This window comes from Myodes glareolus, chromosome 18 (genome assembly GCF_982192425.1).
Source record: "Myodes glareolus chromosome 18, mMyoGla1.1, whole genome shotgun sequence".
Classification (NCBI taxonomy): Eukaryota; Metazoa; Chordata; class Mammalia; order Rodentia; family Cricetidae; genus Myodes; species Myodes glareolus.
This window is the reverse complement of record NC_142043.1, coordinates 21,398,330-21,416,229: the sequence shown is the minus strand read 5'-3', so window position 1 is coordinate 21,416,229 and position 17,900 is coordinate 21,398,330. Positions and strand designations below refer to the sequence as shown.

Here is a 17,900-nt window from a genome sequence, read left to right as displayed (position 1 = left end):
TGTCACAGCAGTAGTTTGGATCGAGAGCACCAACATAGTGGTTGAGTATGGTGATAACAGTAGCTCTTGGAGTGCAGAGACAAATAGATTCTCTGGAGCTCCCTAGTCAGTCAGTCAGTATAGATAAAACAGAGCTACAGGTTCAGAGACACTGTCTCAAAACCATATGGAGAGCAATAAAGAAAGACACATGACCTCTCGCCTCTGCACATGCTTGGGTACACATGTGCACATGTATACACACAGACAAACGCACTGTCCCCGTATGCTATTATGACCGATTTCATGGTCGAGATCAATGAGATTATGGCATTTTAATCATTATAAAGTGCTAGTCAGATTGCTAATAAAAACATGTCTGCTCTTCCTCAATATTGGCTCATCTAATGCTATCCATTTTTGGCAAAACAGAATAAAGAGGTTCTCTTTGATAACAACGTTGGCTGGTTTCCCATAAAAGAAAACCTCAAAGATTCACAGTCCTTTATTCAAGGCACAATTCAGGCAAGCATACACATGGCAGTGAGGTGGGGAAGGGAAAGCAATGTTTAGCATGTACTACACAGATGACCTTAGTGGGTAGTTGGAGTCTGATATATCAGAGCTCCCTGGAAGACAGGAAGCAGTTGCTGATGAGAGCAGGGAACCTGCAGTATTCCTCCAGTGGCTGCATTTGTCAGCCATCTGCCCAGGTCTGCTTGTGGAGCCACTGACTTTCTGGCACCTCAGGAAATAGAAATTTAGAGACTGCTGACCCCAGGAGCTATAAGGAGCCCTCAGTAAAACTCACAGGTGCCCACAAAACAACATTGTTGAGAACAGGAAAGTAAGCACCAAGAAGGTCAGTTAGGATCCCAGTAGTGTCGGCCTGGAACCTTGGCGTCAAGTCCTCTGTAGAGTCTTGTGGTTTGGCTTCAGCACAAAGGTACCAGAAAGTGGGGGGAGTCAAGCACAAAAGAGTTTTTCCTCCCCCACCCCATCCCTGCAGCAGGGGAACAAGACATTGTGGTCTCCTCTCCACTCTCTCTTTCCCTCCCTTCCTCTATCCTCTCCTCTTCCTTTCAATGCTGTTTATAGCTCATCTTTGTACATATGCCTCATATCGAAGGCAGTAATGGGCGGAAATTTGGAGTTAGGCAGACTTCCATCCCTTCTCATTTCAATTAAATTGTAATTAAAATTCCAGAATATCACTTGCAATGATGTTGAGGCAATTTTCATGCATTATTCTGTCCTTCATATGTACTATCGTGGAAGAACAAATAGGAAACCACCAAATATTTTGAACCCCAATCCTTCTGATTCCTCTGTTTCATTATGGAGTAGGGGCAGCCACGGGTGAGAGCTCCGTTAAGGAGAAATGTCCATTGGGGCAGTCTACCTCACAAGAACTTCCGGAGTGTACGGAGGATTTAAGCAACTGGCCCAAGAATCTGCTTTTATTTGGAGGGAATTCGTGTTACCTGGTCGTGATAATTCTGTCCCTTCGTAGTCATAAACTTCTTGAGCCTCCCCAGCCAGACTTGGGCACTACAACAGAATATGAGTTCTCTGGTGGAGGTTTGGAAATGTGTCTGAAGCTCAGAAAGCAGAAGGCAGGTGCATGAAAGCGCTCAAGAGAATCTGGGCCCCCGCCTTTCCCTTCTGCTTCTTTCCTGGCAGAGGACTTGGCTATGAAAGAGCCTGAGAAAAATAGACAGAGTCTAGGAGTGTTTATTAAGTACATCTTAAGAGTCATGCTTTTGACAATTTAAGTCAGAATAAGTTAAATCTCTTTTGAAAGTATCAAGTGGATTTGATTAAAAAAAAAACTGATAAGGAAACTTCTGTCCCCTGTGAAAATCTTTCAGATAGGTTTATACTAGAAATCGTACATTAGTTCTGAGCTCTGCCTCACTCCTTCGTATGTGCTGAGAGACACTTAAGGCATCTAGTAAAGCAGGCAACCTACTTTAAATTAATTTTATTTATGTGTGTATTCATTGCATAGCTTAAGATATGACCGCATCATGGTTTTCAGTTCTTAGCTGTTGAGCAGTTTTCCCATGTACTTGTTTGATAATATAACAAATTGCTCAATGATTTTGCACTTCATGGCCTTATTCCATAATAAGCTGTAGACAAGCACTCTCGATAGAAGCAGTTTGATCGTGCTGTGTTTCTGTGTGAGAAACAGGGAGGGAGCCCGAGGGAGAAAAAGGGAGGGGAGAGAGAGAGAGAGAGAGAGAGAGAGAGTTAGTTCCCTGAGAGGTCTGATAAGTACCCACCCAGACACAGAAGGCGTCCTTCAAGTCAGGTCAACCTTTCTTTGCTGTTTGCTTTTCCCCTGGGAGGACTTACCGCTGATACTTTATTTGATTCAACAGAAACAAGGTAAGTCAATGTTCCATGTTTGTGTTTACTGAATCCTAACAGGAATGTGTGGGTTAATGTGTGACTTTCCCCTAAAGCGTAAACTGGAAGTCAAATTCCTGTCATTTCCTAAGTTTTTCAGTGGCACAGAAGTGTTTTCAAAGGGGCTGTTGTATACTCAAGATCACCAGTGACTTAATGAAAAGAGAAAAAAATATACTATGTTATTGCACGTCTGAATTACTTACAGGATGTTGTAATAGCCAGTCTGCTTGTATAATCATTCTTGTCAGGCATGCTTACCTTTCGAGCTAGACTCGATGTTTTTGAAAGCTGAAGTGGAAATGTGCCTTACGCTCACTGCTACTCTTGTACTGTCCCAGAGTTAGCAATGTTCTGTAAAGCAGCTTTATTTCTGTTCAGAATTCTCAGCTCTACTACATGTAACAGAGCCGTTTTACATACAAGTAAATGTCACTGTTTCGTATGGGCATTTTTTTTTTTTGAAGTCAAGGAGTGTGTTTTCCTTTGCATTTTGAAATAAGAAGTCACATTTTCCTAGCTGGAGTCCAAATTATCCTTTGTTTTTGTTATGCTCAGGTAAGGAGCAGAGAAGTGTAACTTGGTAGATCACAAATTAACAGGCGTGTGAATAGTTTGATGGAATCCTAAAAGTGAATTTAAGGGAAGTGGTCCTTGGAGGTGGGGAGGGAACAGAAGATGGGTTGAGTGTAATCAGAAAGTATTACCCACATGTATGAACTGGTCCAGGAATAAATTTAATAAGAATTTGTTTCTTTTGGCCTCGAGATAATGTACACAGAGAGGTAGACTCTGATAACTTTATCCTGATTCTTCTTTTGCACGTTCATATGCTGATATCATAAACACTGGGAATGAAATTGAAAGTATCTTATTATCATCACCAGCGCCTATGCTGGAACCATTCTGAGAGCCCTCTTTAAAAAGGCAGTTTCATATTTGTGTATTTGAAACCAGTGCTCTTCCCTGACAGCTAATCTGCATGGTAACATCAATATTTACCAGCAGCTCCCTTCATTGCTTTTCAGACTACATTAAAATCAGACTCTAATGGGAGACGCTTTGCCTATTTAGGGTTTTATAACGTATTAAAGAAGAGTCTTCTCCAAGCAGCTTCTATTTGTTTATACTTCTGATACTCTGACTAATACTTGTATGGAATTAATTCACAATTTTTAGCTCAACAGTTAACATCTACCTTCAGAAGTAGGGATTATGCGTGGAATGAAAGCATAAATACACTTAGGATGGCTGTAATACGTTTGGGATTTATTCGTTCCCTCCCCTAATTCCTAGTGTAGTTCCAGGCATCTGTCTTGAAAGGAATCCTAACATCTGCTTAGTTTTACACCATCTTTGCCCTTAGCCAACCCGGTGAAATGCCTCTTGCTTATTATCTGAGCTTGCGTATCAGGAGCAAGAAATTCTTTTTTCCACCTTAGTGAAGAGGGTCCTCTTTTTTCTCCCTCACATTTTAAACTTGGACGAGAGCAATAGGTATAGAATCAGTGCTGTCTGCATTTTTTTTTTATCCTAAGGGAAAGGTAGTTGCTGTCTTTGACTCCTCTGAGGAAATTACAAAGACAATGCTCTTTGTTCTCAAAACTGGAATCTAGTCGGTAGCTGTCTTATTTGGGGTCTCCCCTGCTGTGATGAAACACCATGATTCAAAGCAGCTTAGGGAGGAAAGGGATTATCTGGCGTATGCTTCCTCATCACTGTCCATCACTGAAGGAAGTCAGGTTAGGGACTCAAACGGGACAGGAGCAGAAGCAGGAGCTGATGCAGAGGCTATGGAAGAGCATGCTTGCTGACTTCCTCAGTATGCTATCTTCTAGTACCCAGGACCACCAGCCCAGGGGTGGCACCACCCACAATGAACTGAGCCTTCCCCCATCAGTCACTAATTAAGAAAATGCCCAATGGGTTTGCCTACAGCCTGGTCTTAAGGAAATGCTTTCTCATTTAACATTTTCTCCTAGCCAATGACTAAGGCGTGTGTCAAGTTGACATAAAACTAAGCGGCCCAATTAACACCTTGTCAGCTTGACACACAAACACGTCACTATTAATCCACAGCCTTTCCTTCTTATTCATCTCCAAGGTCAGGTATTAATATCTTTAAGGGATTTATTGGTTTCTTCTAATTTTTTTGTTTGTCTTTTTCCTCCATTTCTGTAGGGGATTTCTTTCTCATTTTCTCTTTAAAGGTGTTTGTCATCTTCATAAAGTTATTTGTAAGGTTGTTTCCTTCTGCTTCATCTGTGCTGGGATGCTCAGGTCTTGCCGTTGTAGACCACTAGTGTCTGATGCTTTCATATCTGTTGTCTACCTATCTATTCCTTCAGTAGTGCAGGCAGGCCTGTGCCTCCAGGGGTCACTCTTCCTCTAGGTGCAGGTGCAGGAAGGTCTGTGGCTCCAGGGATTTCTTTTCCTCCAGGTGGAGGTGGGGCCTATGGTGCCCATGGTCACTGATACAGAGGGGGATGTTTGAGAGGAGGCTGCTGTTGCCTGTTACTGGGACTGTGGTAGGTAAACTATTGTGTGTAGTTCCCCTGAAAAATGTGTCAAATAGCCAATAGAGTAAAGACTCTCATTGACAAGATAGAACCTCTGCATTAGATGTGAATTTAGCAGAGAAAGCATTCTTAATGAACAGACGAAAGGAGAATTAACTAAAAGCAAAGAGGCAGAAGGTCAAGTATCTGAGAAAAGAACCACAACAGAACATAGTCCTACTTATCTTTCTCTTTGCCACGTTTCCTCACGGACTGTCTGAGATTTCTAATTGTTGCTCGTGGTTCCCCTCCTTTCCTCCTAATTTGACAATGTTGCTGCCAGATTACCAAACAGATTTTTTTTACTGAAAAATAGGATAGTTGTTTTATCTTTTAAAATGATTTCTTATTTTTATTTATTGTAAATTTTTATTAATATTTTAATAAAAATGAATACATCACTTGCCGCTTTTCCATTCCTCCCTTTAATCCAGCTCTTTTCAACCTTTAAGTTGTGACCCCCTTGGGGTAATAACAGTATCTTTCACAGGGATCACCTAAGACCATTAGAAAACACAGGTATTGACATTAAGGTTGATAACAGTAGCAAAATTACAGTTATGAAGTAGCAATAACATAATTCTATAATTGAGGGTTTCCACAACTTGAAGAACTGTATTAAAGGCAGCACAATAGTAAGGTTGAGGACTACTGTTCTAAACCTTCTGATGCACCATCCTTCCAAGATCGCTCATGTCTTCCCTACTACTTCTCAAATGGATGCCTTCTTTTTGTCTGATTATTATTGTTGCATATATATGCATAAATATATAAACACAGACTGCTGAGCTTGTTAAATGTGGCCTGGGTGTATATGATTTCAAGGATGACCAGTTTGCATTGTGTAAGTAATTAAGAGGCTTATTATACTCTAGAGAGACTAATTCTCCCTCTCTCGGTTGTCAGTAGCTGTGTGCAGTTCTTTGTCTAGGGGTGGACCCCATGAAACTCCCCACTTCAGCATTAGCATATCTGTTGATATTGTCATTGTTTAGGCAGTGATATTGCTGAGGTTCATGATCGTGGCTTCCCTGTCATCTAGGAGACAGTATCTCATGCTTCCCGATCTTCTGTCTATTTTGTTTAAATTATTTCTTTTCCTTTTGGTATTATAATATAATTTAATTATTTCTCCCTTCCCTATCCTCCCTCCAAACACACCCATATACCTCTCTTTGCTTTTTTTTTCAAATTCATGACCCATTTTTGCATTAATTGTTGTTACATGCATATAACACATGCATATATATTCCCAGATATAACCTGTTCAGTCTGTATGTTACAGGTATGCATGTTTTCAAGGATGACCGTTTGATAATTGGGTACCTAGTAGGTATGTGCTTCCTTAGAGAGGTCTGTTTCTTGGCTTTCATCATTCTTTAGTTGCCTGTAGTTCTTTGTGTAGGGCAGAGGTCTCAGGTCTTCCCCCCAGTCCACTCTAGCATGTCTACTGCTGATGTCCTGTTTCAGCTCATGTTTAGGCAGTTGTGTTGAGGAGACTTTATGGGTGTAGCTTCAGACATTAGGATACACAATCTTACAGAAACGTCCATGACTTTCTGTCCCTTACCTTCTTTTCTCACCCTCTTCTTGCAATATTCCCTGAGTCTGATCAGGTGCTATGTTACAGATGTATCTGTGAGGGCCGGGCTCTGCAAGATAACATTGATTTCAGCATTACAACCAGTTGTGATTTTCTGTAATGGTCCCTGTTTGGTACAAAGAAAATGTTTGAATAGAATTGAGCACTATACGTACCTGTAGGTAGAAGGATACATTTTAGAAAGCAGTTAAGAATTATGCTTGTCTAGTAATGTTTTGGGTGGTATTAGGTTCTTTTCTAATCCCGTATTCTCACCAGCTCCAAGTAGTTTGTTAGGTTCCTAGTACCAGACGTGATTTCCCTCCTGCTGAGTTAACTTTAAGTTCAATGAGGTTTCTATTGCACCTTTAGGAATTTCTTCCTAAGCTGGTCATTATTAGAGTTCACAGGTGTTGCAGCTGTGTCTGGCAATGATTTCCTTCCTCCCTTGTTAGCTTACATAGTCCACTGTGGTATGGACTATAACAAAATATACTTTTTATTATAGTACTGTGAAAGATAGACATCAGGAAGGAGGTTTTCAGGGTAGGCCCTGCTCAAATATTCTGAATCCTATATCCTGAGTATGCCCTGTCTTCCGCAATAGGAATGTACCTTCAATTTCTGAGAGGCAACCAAAGCCAATATCAATAGCCTGTATTGTGTTTGAAGTCATTTACCTTATCGTGAAGAACAACAAGCATAGATGTTTCTCATACCTGTTACTGGGACTTCTGTTAGTCTGTGGCACTTGTGGGGAACATTGAAAGCCCAACTGGCATAACCTTGTTTAATATGTGTGTGTGTGTGTGTGTGTAATATGCATACATATATATACATATATATAAATGATGTGTGTATATATACATGTATATGTGTGTATATCATACATATGATTGTATTGTCGATAATTTTAGGTAATATAAAATGATTCAATTCCTTGATGCGTCATCAAATATCCTTGGTATCTTTGTCCCATTCCATTTCATCATGTATGTGAGAGAGATCTACATGTGAATGCAGTGCCCATGAAGACCATAAGAGGACTTTGGGGCCTGTATTCCCATGTGCAAAATCATCATAGACATCTTACACACACACGCACACACGCACGCACACGCACGCACACGCACGCACATACGAGCTAGGAATAGATCTTGCATCCTCTGCTAGAACAGTATGTGCACTTACCCTCTGAACCATCTCCAGTCCCTAAAGTAGTCGTTTTTACTATGAACGTGGACAGTGGAGTTGGAAATGACCAATAAGATGACTCTAGATGGCAGGTATTTAAAAACAGAACAAACAAGGGAAGAGGAGCCATTACAGGACTACTTAGCCAGCTCATCCTGAACTGTTATTCAACTGTCCTGCCTATCCTTTACCATCCTCATCTGTTTAGCAATTTTTTGTTTGAATTTTTCTCTCTAAAAACTGGACAAACATCTCCATAAGAAGTTCTTAGCCCCAGCAGAAATGATGATATGGCCCTTTATCCACTAAAGACAATTTGGTCCTACTGAAACAGAAATTTTTACCTGTTTTCCTCCCAACGTGGTCATCAGCTCTTTTTGGTTCCAAATCCATTAGGCTTATAATAACAGGGTATATGCCTGCTTGTGTCCATGCATGCATGTATGAACCTGGGTGTGCACGAATGAAACAAAACTGTGAGGCAAGGACAGGAGCAGAGAAAATGTAGAGCTAAACAAAAATCAATTTTAAAAAAAAGAATTGAGTAAGGTCTTCCTTAGGACACCAGAAACCTTGGAGGAGTCTAGGATCAAGCACAGAGGGAGACATAAATTTACCTACTGGAGTTATGCACGTTCTGAACCTCTGGATGACTTTCAAGGGACAGTCAGAGGCATGAAGCAGGATACCAACAATATGCAGAACAATGGGCCCTTAGAAGCAGCCTTCCAGGGCTCATTAAATTAAAAAGCAAATAGTATAACTTAAAACCACTGGATTTGAGTTTTAGTTCTGCCATATACCTTGTGACTGTGACAAAATCATCTAACATCTGACATCCTCAGTTTCTTTATCAATAAGCAGAAACAGTTTTTGCAAATAGCAATGTTCAGTATAAACATAGTAATTTTATGATGGGTAATGTATCCAAAATGCAGACTAGAGCTCACGGTTTGTATGCACATTTAAGAATAAGGTAGTAATTGAACTAATTATTTCAAAATAAGCATCAAAAACGTCCAGCCTCAGGATTATAAGTCCCCTGGCCCTGAAAGCCAGCGGAAAAACACTACATTGGAGCTCCAGTCTCTGGACAGTTGTACTTATGCGCTGGCAATCATTGCTTCCCACATCAATACTGCAAGGCACTGAGAAAAGAAATCAAGAGCAGCGTGTTCTTCTATCGTTCTCTGCTTCCCTTGTTTTTAACTTTTACAAACTTAGCCACAATCTTTTATCAGAATTATTTCACATATTCCCAAGATAGTTATTTTTCAGTGTGTGTGTTTAACCTAGCAAACAGTAGATAGAGATTTCAAATTCTGGAGGAAGCACCTTTTGAGTTTGTTTGTTTGTTTTTTCTCAGATTGATTTGGACGAAGGCCACTTATTTTCATTTGAACAAATGTAAACTGGTGATTGCAGAAGAACTGCTTTGATTGGCTTGTCTAGAATCAGCTTAGCCACCCAGAACTTATATTTGTTTTGCAGTTTTTTAAAGGCCATTTCAAGAGCTTAATTGCTGCTAACTTTCCCGATTTCTAGTTTCTTGGGAGAACAGTAGAGCCTAGAGTGGCTTCACCTGATGGCGGCCAGGCGGCTTTTCATTGTGGGGACACTATCGAGGACCGTAGCGAGCTTGTACTACTTTTTACTTAAGAACTAAGGTTTGAGCTGCTGAAGCCTTGACTATTAAACTTATCCTAATAAAGTGTGAACAGATAGAGTGGGACAGTGTGTGAAGACCATGAAATATGCCTAGGGAGAAGAGAAGAACACGGACCTCTGTTTTCATTGAGTGTGGTTGACCTGCAGTTGAAATGATCAGCCGCTGGTTTTTACTGTAGTGGTAAGGCTTGCTGAGACCAGAGGCTCGCCACCACTTTGCCTTGGGTCCTTTGAGCAAAGTGTCTACATGTGGACACTTTTTATTTTTAAAGTTTTAGGGCTGTTTCAGCTTTATCCTAAATTAGTTTAACCCACTTATCCACTAACATTCCAAAGTTTTCAACTCAGTATCAATCTTCAAAGTGTCTTATTAATACTGCAGGAATCTTAAAAATGCATAAAGACAAATAGTTTAGTATGCTTGTAAATTTTTTGTTCCAGTGACAAGGTGTCAAACTTGATTCTAGATTGTATGATAGCATCTTCCTTCTAGGAACAGCTCCACAGTTTTAACTAAATTGATTGGTTCCCACTTGTTTAAGTGCAGCTAAACCAGACTATATTTCTGTGTGGTTTACAGAGCATGTCTCTAACCCATCCAACTGTTAGAACTGTCTTTGCATACAGCGAAATTAGATGTGTCTTCAGAGTAGTAAGTAAAATCTGGAAAGCAGAGACACAGAAAGTAATGGGCTTTCCAGGGATGTCAAATTAGCCACAGCAGTGTGTTTGCCACTGAACCGTTTATATCTTTGTATTGTTGGCATTTCCAGTCTGTTAGTGCTCATATGTCTGCTTAGAAATATCCATTGATGCCCCCACAGAATCAATAAGCACAGTTCTTGGCTCAATGAAGTTAATTCGCTAGCAGGCAGGAACTCTAGTTCTGGAGAGAGGGAACTATCAATCCACCATGGTTTCCTTTAACTTTTTAGGCATTGCAACTTACCTAGATCTCAAAAGATGAAGGTAGCATGTATGTAAACATGTATGTAAACACATGATATTATCTAATATTAAAACTGATGTTATTAACCCTATTAGCTGTTTAATCTTTAATTCTATATGCTAACAGTATTCACCAACAAATATTTTCTCTTATTTCCCGAGTTTTTTTAGTCTTGGGATAGGCAACTGCTTATTTTGCTTTTTAATGCATAGTCCTGGAAGAAGTAGTTTCCAGGAGTTCCTTAAATCTCCTAGGAAAGCAAATGCAATGCAAATTAAAATTTTATTTATATCATCCCTGGTCATAGTCTGTGACTCTTTCTGACTGACACACAGCCCATCTTCATAGTCAGAAAGGGATAGCTTATTACAGATGCTTCCTCCTTGTAATGTCACTTTGAGGTGGGGTTCTAATCTCAGTATCATCTTAAAATAAATACTTTACTATAAGAGGGCTCACCATCCAGAATCACTCTAAGTTGCCTGTGTGTGTGTATTTGTGTGCGCTGTGTTGTGTGTGTGTGTGTGTTATATGTGCAAGTATTCATGTGCTTTTGTGTATGTGGTACATGTGCAGGTATTTATGTGCACTTTTGTGTGTGGTATATGTACAGTTATTTGTGTGTTCATGTGTACTAGTGTACGTGAGGCCACAGGGCCGTAGATGTGCCATTCTGCAGGAACCACCTCATTTGTTTTTTTGAACAAGGTCTCTCACTGAAACGTGGATCTGATCTTGCAATCAGACTGAACTCATTGGCTTTGGAGCTTCAGGGGTCATCCAGTCTCTTTTTCCCCAGGCCTTGGTGTACAAGCCATGGCCTCCAATGCCAGGCTCTTTAGGTGGGCACTGGGAATCAGCCTCAAGTCTTTATGTTTGCACAACGGTCATTTCCATGCCCTAGTCACTCCTCCATCACATCCACATCTTGGGACATGGTTGCTTCCTGAATTTTCTGACGGTTACTCATTATTTTACAAGTCTTGTAAACTCTCCAGGCTAACTAACTCTCAGCATACTTGATCCCTTTCCCTTCTTTCAAACTCTAAATTATCTTCCTGATCACTCAGAAAATAGCTTAACATTAATCCTCGTTCCTCAAGACTAAAATTGTCAACCGAGTGTTAGAAACTCAGTTGCAACTCTGATTGCAACCACATGTTCTTGATTATTTTAAATCCATATAATCCCCCAATTGTGATATTGCAAATGATAGTGAAATATGTCCAGGTGATGTTTTCAGAGTGATTAGGCACTTTTCACAGTTGTGTTTGATTCTTCTGCCTTCATCTCCCAGATAATCTGCAGGTGAATGGTTCCATAACTGGAAAGGATATAATTTATGTCTAATAGGGTTGGCTTGCATCAGTGTTCCTATAGCAGGATGTGTGGCAAAGTTTGGGTCGAGCGCGATAGGCAGCCTGGCTATGAGAGGAGTGGGATTTTTCTCGAACTTACCATCTTGTTTACTGGACATTTGTTAATGATAAGGTTACAGTTTCTACTGAACTGAAAGCATTATGCCTGTCAGTGCGGTCCCTGATTCCCTTATTAGTAAATAGGATTGGATTGTGTTCAAACATTCCCCAAGATTAAAGATGCCTCCCTGAGTACCTATACTTCTTACCTCTTAAGTTGATAAACATAAGAAAAATCAAATGTTTTTAATGCATCTGAATTTACTCCCTCTGAAAACTTGAGAGTTAAAAAATGCTATAATATCCAATTCTATAGTTTTGAAAACTATTTCCACAGTTTACTTACAATCTTTACTTAAATCAGGTCTTGCTAAAATGCACCAATCTTCCTTTAAAAGTATTTAGGGAAATAATTTGGTGAAAATCATAAAACAGTCTTTACACTGTGGGTCTGTACATCTGTTCTTATTCAGGGAAGTGTTACTTGTATTAGACCAAACCTCTCTCTGCACTACGTCATAGCCTGCCCTGCGCCCCCCCCACCAACTCCCAATGAGGAATGGTCCATCCACATCTATGGTTTTTGTAGCTCCTGTGGCAGTGGCCTGAAGGTCGTTCCATGAGAGGCAGAAGGGAAGATCAGGCCTTCAGAGATACGTATGACCTGTAGAGCTGGTGACATCTATCCATCCCCTCATTTCTGCATCGCTTCCAAAGTGTTCTGAACTGGAGGGAAAGCTCTGAAAGACAATAGAATTTGCAATCCATGGGATTTTCCCGTTATTGTTTTTTCTAATCGTAAGAAAGTATTAGAATGTTTGGGCTTATAAAATCCCCAAACAACACCTAACAGATTTATTCTAGTTTTATCATCTTCCAGTATATCAAGCAATGGATTTGTGTTACTATGAAACGTGGTGGAGAGAGGCAGTTCTCTTCATGAGAGCTTCTGAGCTTACCCATGACCTTAAGCAATATATGAAAGCCCACACACTATTAAATGCCAAAACTCGTTTGGTTTTCTCCCTACCAAACATCTGTGTTCACACCATCTTCTCACAAGACCCATTATCTGTCCTCTTCCATATCCTACGATTGGCATCATCACATTAAGGGATATGTTTTCCAGCTTTCTCTAGGTGTACTTGAACTTCAGAGTAATGCACACTGGTGGTATGACTTACCCTTGGAGGGATAGATCACAGGAGGATACCTAGATTAGGCCAGGACATGAATGCAGAACCACTTCAACCAGAATTTCTTGGTTCCTTGAGATCTAGAGGATAGTTCTTGAGAAGGGCAGAGAATCTGCATAGATGCCTTTTCACTGTTGCCCTTGCTTCATAGGGAAGGAATAGCTGCCTGCTATGTAAAGATGGAGACAGAGTGGGTCCTTTGAAATATGGAAGTAACAGAACCCCAGACAGAGGTTGAATGTATCATTGAGACAGTACTTTATAGTGAGTGAATGTGTGTGTGTGTGTGTGTGTGTGTGTGTGTGTGTGTGTGTGTGTTATGAGACAGAATTTTATTCTTTAGTCTGGAGTAGACTCAAACTTGTGATCCTTCTGCCTACAGCTTCCTGAGTGTTGTTCACTGCGAGCATACCCCACAAAACACAGCTTCATAAATGACTAGAATGTAATACTTTCTTATTATCTGTCTATTGATTAAATCACTATGATTTGATCTCCGTGAAGTTTTATTTACATGTATATACATACATATACCACTGTATCCATCAAGTTTATTAGAAAATCATAGCCAACACTGATGTGAAAGATGAGTACAACTGAAAACATTGTAGGAAAGTCACAAATTGCTCTTCACAGGAATTCTGTCTCTAGAAGATTGTCCAACACATTTTATTCTGTCATCATAGCATAAAACAATATCAAGTGGACAGTACTGATTCTTCTTCCAGTAATTATCTTCTACAAGGACAACTGAACATTCAATCAGCCTCCCCTCTTTGGGCTTGGAAAATAATCCCTCATAGATTCTGCTAATAATTTAAGCGATTTTGAAACCCCACCTCCCCCGCAAAACAAACCCATATAGCTACCCCTAGCAACCCAATCATGTAATCTCTTGACTTTGCTTCATGGTGGACAGTAACTTTTAAGGTGGAATAAATTCTTTCTTCCCCAAGTCAATTTTGGTCACGGACATATAGAGGTCAAAACTAAGACACTCATCACTATTCGGAACAGACAAATGAGCTAATCACTTCCCCTTCTGTGGGTTAGAAAAGGGAGACCCAGACAGGCTAAGCTGGTGACCTAGAGACATAATGGAAGGAGCTGATTCCAAAGTTCCCCATTTCCCATTCTTCTACTGCTTAGAATGTCAGACTGTGTTGAAATTAGATAGAAATAAAATTCCCCTGCATAGTAATTCATTGAGAATAAATGCTCTTAAAATATGAAGCAGACAATAAAACACTCACATCTTTCTGTATTTCAGTCTGGAATATTGTTTTACTTTATGGCCGTGATAGTGGGTAGAAGGGAGATAACATGCACTTCTCTTCCCAAGAAATCGAGCAGCCCCTGAGGAGTCTGTTTAGCCCGAAGGAGAATAACGAAGGCACTGAACTAAATGGGATAGTTGTATATATTCTGTACGAAATGGGACAGTTTTATATAGTCTTTGCAGCAAGTTCTTTTTTTTTCCAACCTCAGGAGTTAATGCACAATTTGGGCATGCTCACGTTAACAACACTCGCCAGCCATTTTAATCACACCAAGCTGAAAAACAAGTCTATCCTGGCACTGAATGCTCAACCTGATCCTCAGACTGCATGGTTTAAGTTGACTTTAAATCATCACCTTTGTAAATAAACCCAGCGCTTAGAATGCGAAAATCATCATCCATTCTTGTTACAAAGGGATACAAAGTGAGTGACTTAAGCCCCAGAGTCTCAGTAAGAGCAGATGATGGCAGGTTGCTGTTTTTTGTATTGTTTTGTTTGGTTTGGTTTTTTTCTGGAGACCTAAAATTAGTGGTCCTCTCCTGCTTCCTTCTGGTGTGACCCCTCTGCAAGAGTGCCAAAGTATCTCCCCTCCCCTCTCCTCTCTTCTCTTTCCCTCTCCTCTCTTCTCCTCTTCTCTCCCCTTCCTTTCTCTTCCCTTCCCTCCACTCCCCTCCTCTCCTCTTCCCTCAATTCCCCTCCTTTCCCCTCCCTTCCTCCATTCTCCCACCTCTGATCTAACCTTTTAATTATGCTATATTGAATTATGTCTATCCTAAAGTACATGTTTTGTTTTTTCACATACAGCATATTGGAAAGTACTTGTGGGTAAGTCCTCAAGTTTTACATTTTGGGGGGGTCGCAATTTACACCATGACATTGGACTTGGAAAGACAGAGGCTGTGAAATCGGTCAGTTTACACAAGGGTGTTCAGCATTTGACTCTTCAATCAGACTTGGCTATGGCCAAACCAGTGTGTGGTACAGGTGTGTGTGTGTGTGTGTGTGTGTGTGTGTGTGTGTGTGTGTGTGTGTGTTACACTCTTAAATACTGTTGGGCAGGGCCTTCTAGTTTAATATGCAGGTTGATTATCATCCATTAAAAGCTATTTTGAACTCTGTTGCTTACAGCTTGCCAGCTAGGCAAGGGGAAGGACAATGATGGCGCTTCGCTGGAAAGTCAAGTGTGATAGACTGAAGATGTAATAGACAGGCATGTGTTTGGAAGAGAAGAGAGACCAGGTGCAGGCAAGCTGAAGCATGCAGCCATTGGTGTTTTGCAGAGGGGAGTGCCATTCTCAAGTTGCATCTGCACAGAATTAAAGTGCCAGACAGAGAGCAAAGAGCATTTATTTCTTAGGGTTATGAAAGTAGAAGAAAAAGGTTAAGTACATAATCACAAAATATCTGAACTATTCTTTGGAGGAAAGTATTGTCTAGGGGGTTTATTCCCTCTATCTTGCAAGACTATATCAAATAATTTCATTTGACTCTACTTTTCTACTGTATTGATTTGTTATAGATTTCTTTGGAAATTGAGTAGTTTAAAAAAGAGATAGTCGACTTCTCAGTTTGTTGAAATCATCTGGAGAATAAGTAGGCAAGTGGGAATACCGAAAAAGCCAGAGAAAGTCAACTTTCCAAAATAAGCCTCAGAACTATGAAATTTTTACAAGTAATGCTTATTTGCCTGAGAATAGAATGTAGCTTTAAATAAACCTTGGCGTAACTCAAAAAGAATATTTTTGTCATTTGTTTAAAAGCTAAAGAATATTATGACACTTTAGGGTAGACCAGCTAATAAAAGTCTCTACTTGACTTGCAGGGCAAGGGAAGCATCTTCCATTATAGCTGGGGAATATTTTGTTCCTATGTCTCCAGTTCACCTTGTCTTCCCCCATCTATCCATTTCTCTTTCCCTATCCTTTCCTACCCCCTTCTCTCGTCTCCTTCTTTTCATCTTCCACTTCCCCCTTTCTGTATTTCCTCTTCCTCCTCTCTCATCTTCACTCTCCTTTTCCTCCTTTCTCCTCTCTTTTTTTCTGAATCACTTTATATGGATTTCACATTTAGTACTTAAAATTCCTATATGAATGTGAAGGCAGTGGTTTGATTGATAAGTAGGCTTGCCTCACAAACCCCAGCCCTGATCTGATCCCTATCACCAATGTAAAAGGGAGTAATGGTGGTGCATGCCTGATGTCTTCTCTAGGGAAAGGGGAATGGAAATAGGATCTCGTAGCCTTGCTGGCCAGCCAGTCTAGTCAAAAGGGAGAGCACCAGATTTAACGAACAACTCTCAAAATCTAAGATAGAGGACAACAGAAGAAGATACCTAATAACATTTGGCCCCCATGTGCAGGCTCACACATGCGCGCACACACACAAACACACAATTGTATAGACTACTGTTAGTTTCTTTATAAAAAATTAACATTCAGTTAGCATAAATTAATGATTTGCATAACTATACATGTCCTTTATTCATGCTTGTGAATTCATCACAAAATACCATGTGTCATTCCCTTCTCCTCCGTCTACTGACCTCTTCTTCCCCCCCATAGTGTTCTTCTACTTTTATATCTTACTTATTTGTTTATAGCATGACTATACTTGCTTTTTATTTAAAAAGTTTTAAAATAAACTTCACCTATGAAATAAAATGTATGCTGCTTGTTTTCTAGGAGTCTGGCTTATTTTCTTCCCTTTTATTATATATGAGGGAAGTGAAGCAGAAAAGAGCCTGTGAGGGTCTGCAGATATAGCCCAGTGATGAAGAATATTGTCTGTTCTTCTGAAAGACTTGAATTTGATTCCCAGAGCCCACATGGCAACTCACAGCTGTATGTACCTCCATTTCCATGGGATATGATGCCTCAGGATATCCAAGGGATAGTCTGGCCTTCACAGACACTGGGCACACAGGTGGTACACATAAATCATGCGTGGAAACTCACACACATATACTCTTGTTTTAGAAGGTATCTCACATAGTCCAGTCTTGGCCTTGAACTAATTAGATAGCCAAGGATAAACTCCTGATTCTTCTTCCTCCACCTCCAGAGTGTCAGGATTAAAGCACATACTATCAGGCCTGAATGACTTTTTTTTACTTTGTTTAGCTTGTTGTTGTTTTTTTTTGAAATTGTAATTTAATTACAGTATTTCTTCCTTCTGTTTCCTCCCCCCCATATTCCTTCCATATACCTTCCCTTATAGTTCCTTTCTGGGTGATTACACTTAGAAACTTAGACTCGCACTTCCTCTATGTGTCGTGTCTTGTCCTTTCCGTCTGCATTTCTCTGAACCCAACCTTTTCTTATGGCTCTCACTCATACATAAGCGTTGGCATGCTCTACCCTGTCCTGTTACTGTTGTATTCTCACACCAGAGTAATGGTTGGCATAGTATAGCTTGTTTATCTTTACGGAATACATGATGAATTAATGAGCCAATACGTGTTCGAAAAACATACATATTCAAATATGCAAAGAGAGTTCTCATGAAAATACGACATATTTTGTAAAGTTCTTTGAGAAACTGTTTGCTTTACAATAGCATGATGTTACTTGAAGCATTACTTATTTTACTAATTCTTCATGAGTTTATGATTTATATGGAAACGCACTGTTTTCTAACCTTTACAATTGTAAAATACCTAAAG

At 40.1% G+C, this 17,900-nt stretch overlaps 1 protein-coding gene across 39 annotated transcripts in view; it reads left to right on the top strand.

Moving 5' to 3' along the window:
• The window catches only part of Rims1 (regulating synaptic membrane exocytosis 1), a 483,725-nt gene that overhangs the window by 453,300 nt on the left and 12,525 nt on the right, over positions 1-17,900 (top strand). The window contains exon 1 of one of the 39 annotated variants that reach the window (XM_048430468.3): positions 2,241-2,373. The exons of the other annotated variants lie outside the window; for them this stretch is intronic. The gene's annotated coding sequence lies outside the window, so the exon portion shown is untranslated. Of the gene's footprint in view, positions 1-2,240; positions 2,374-17,900 lie in introns of those variants that run through there. 39 annotated transcript variants of the gene reach the window in all.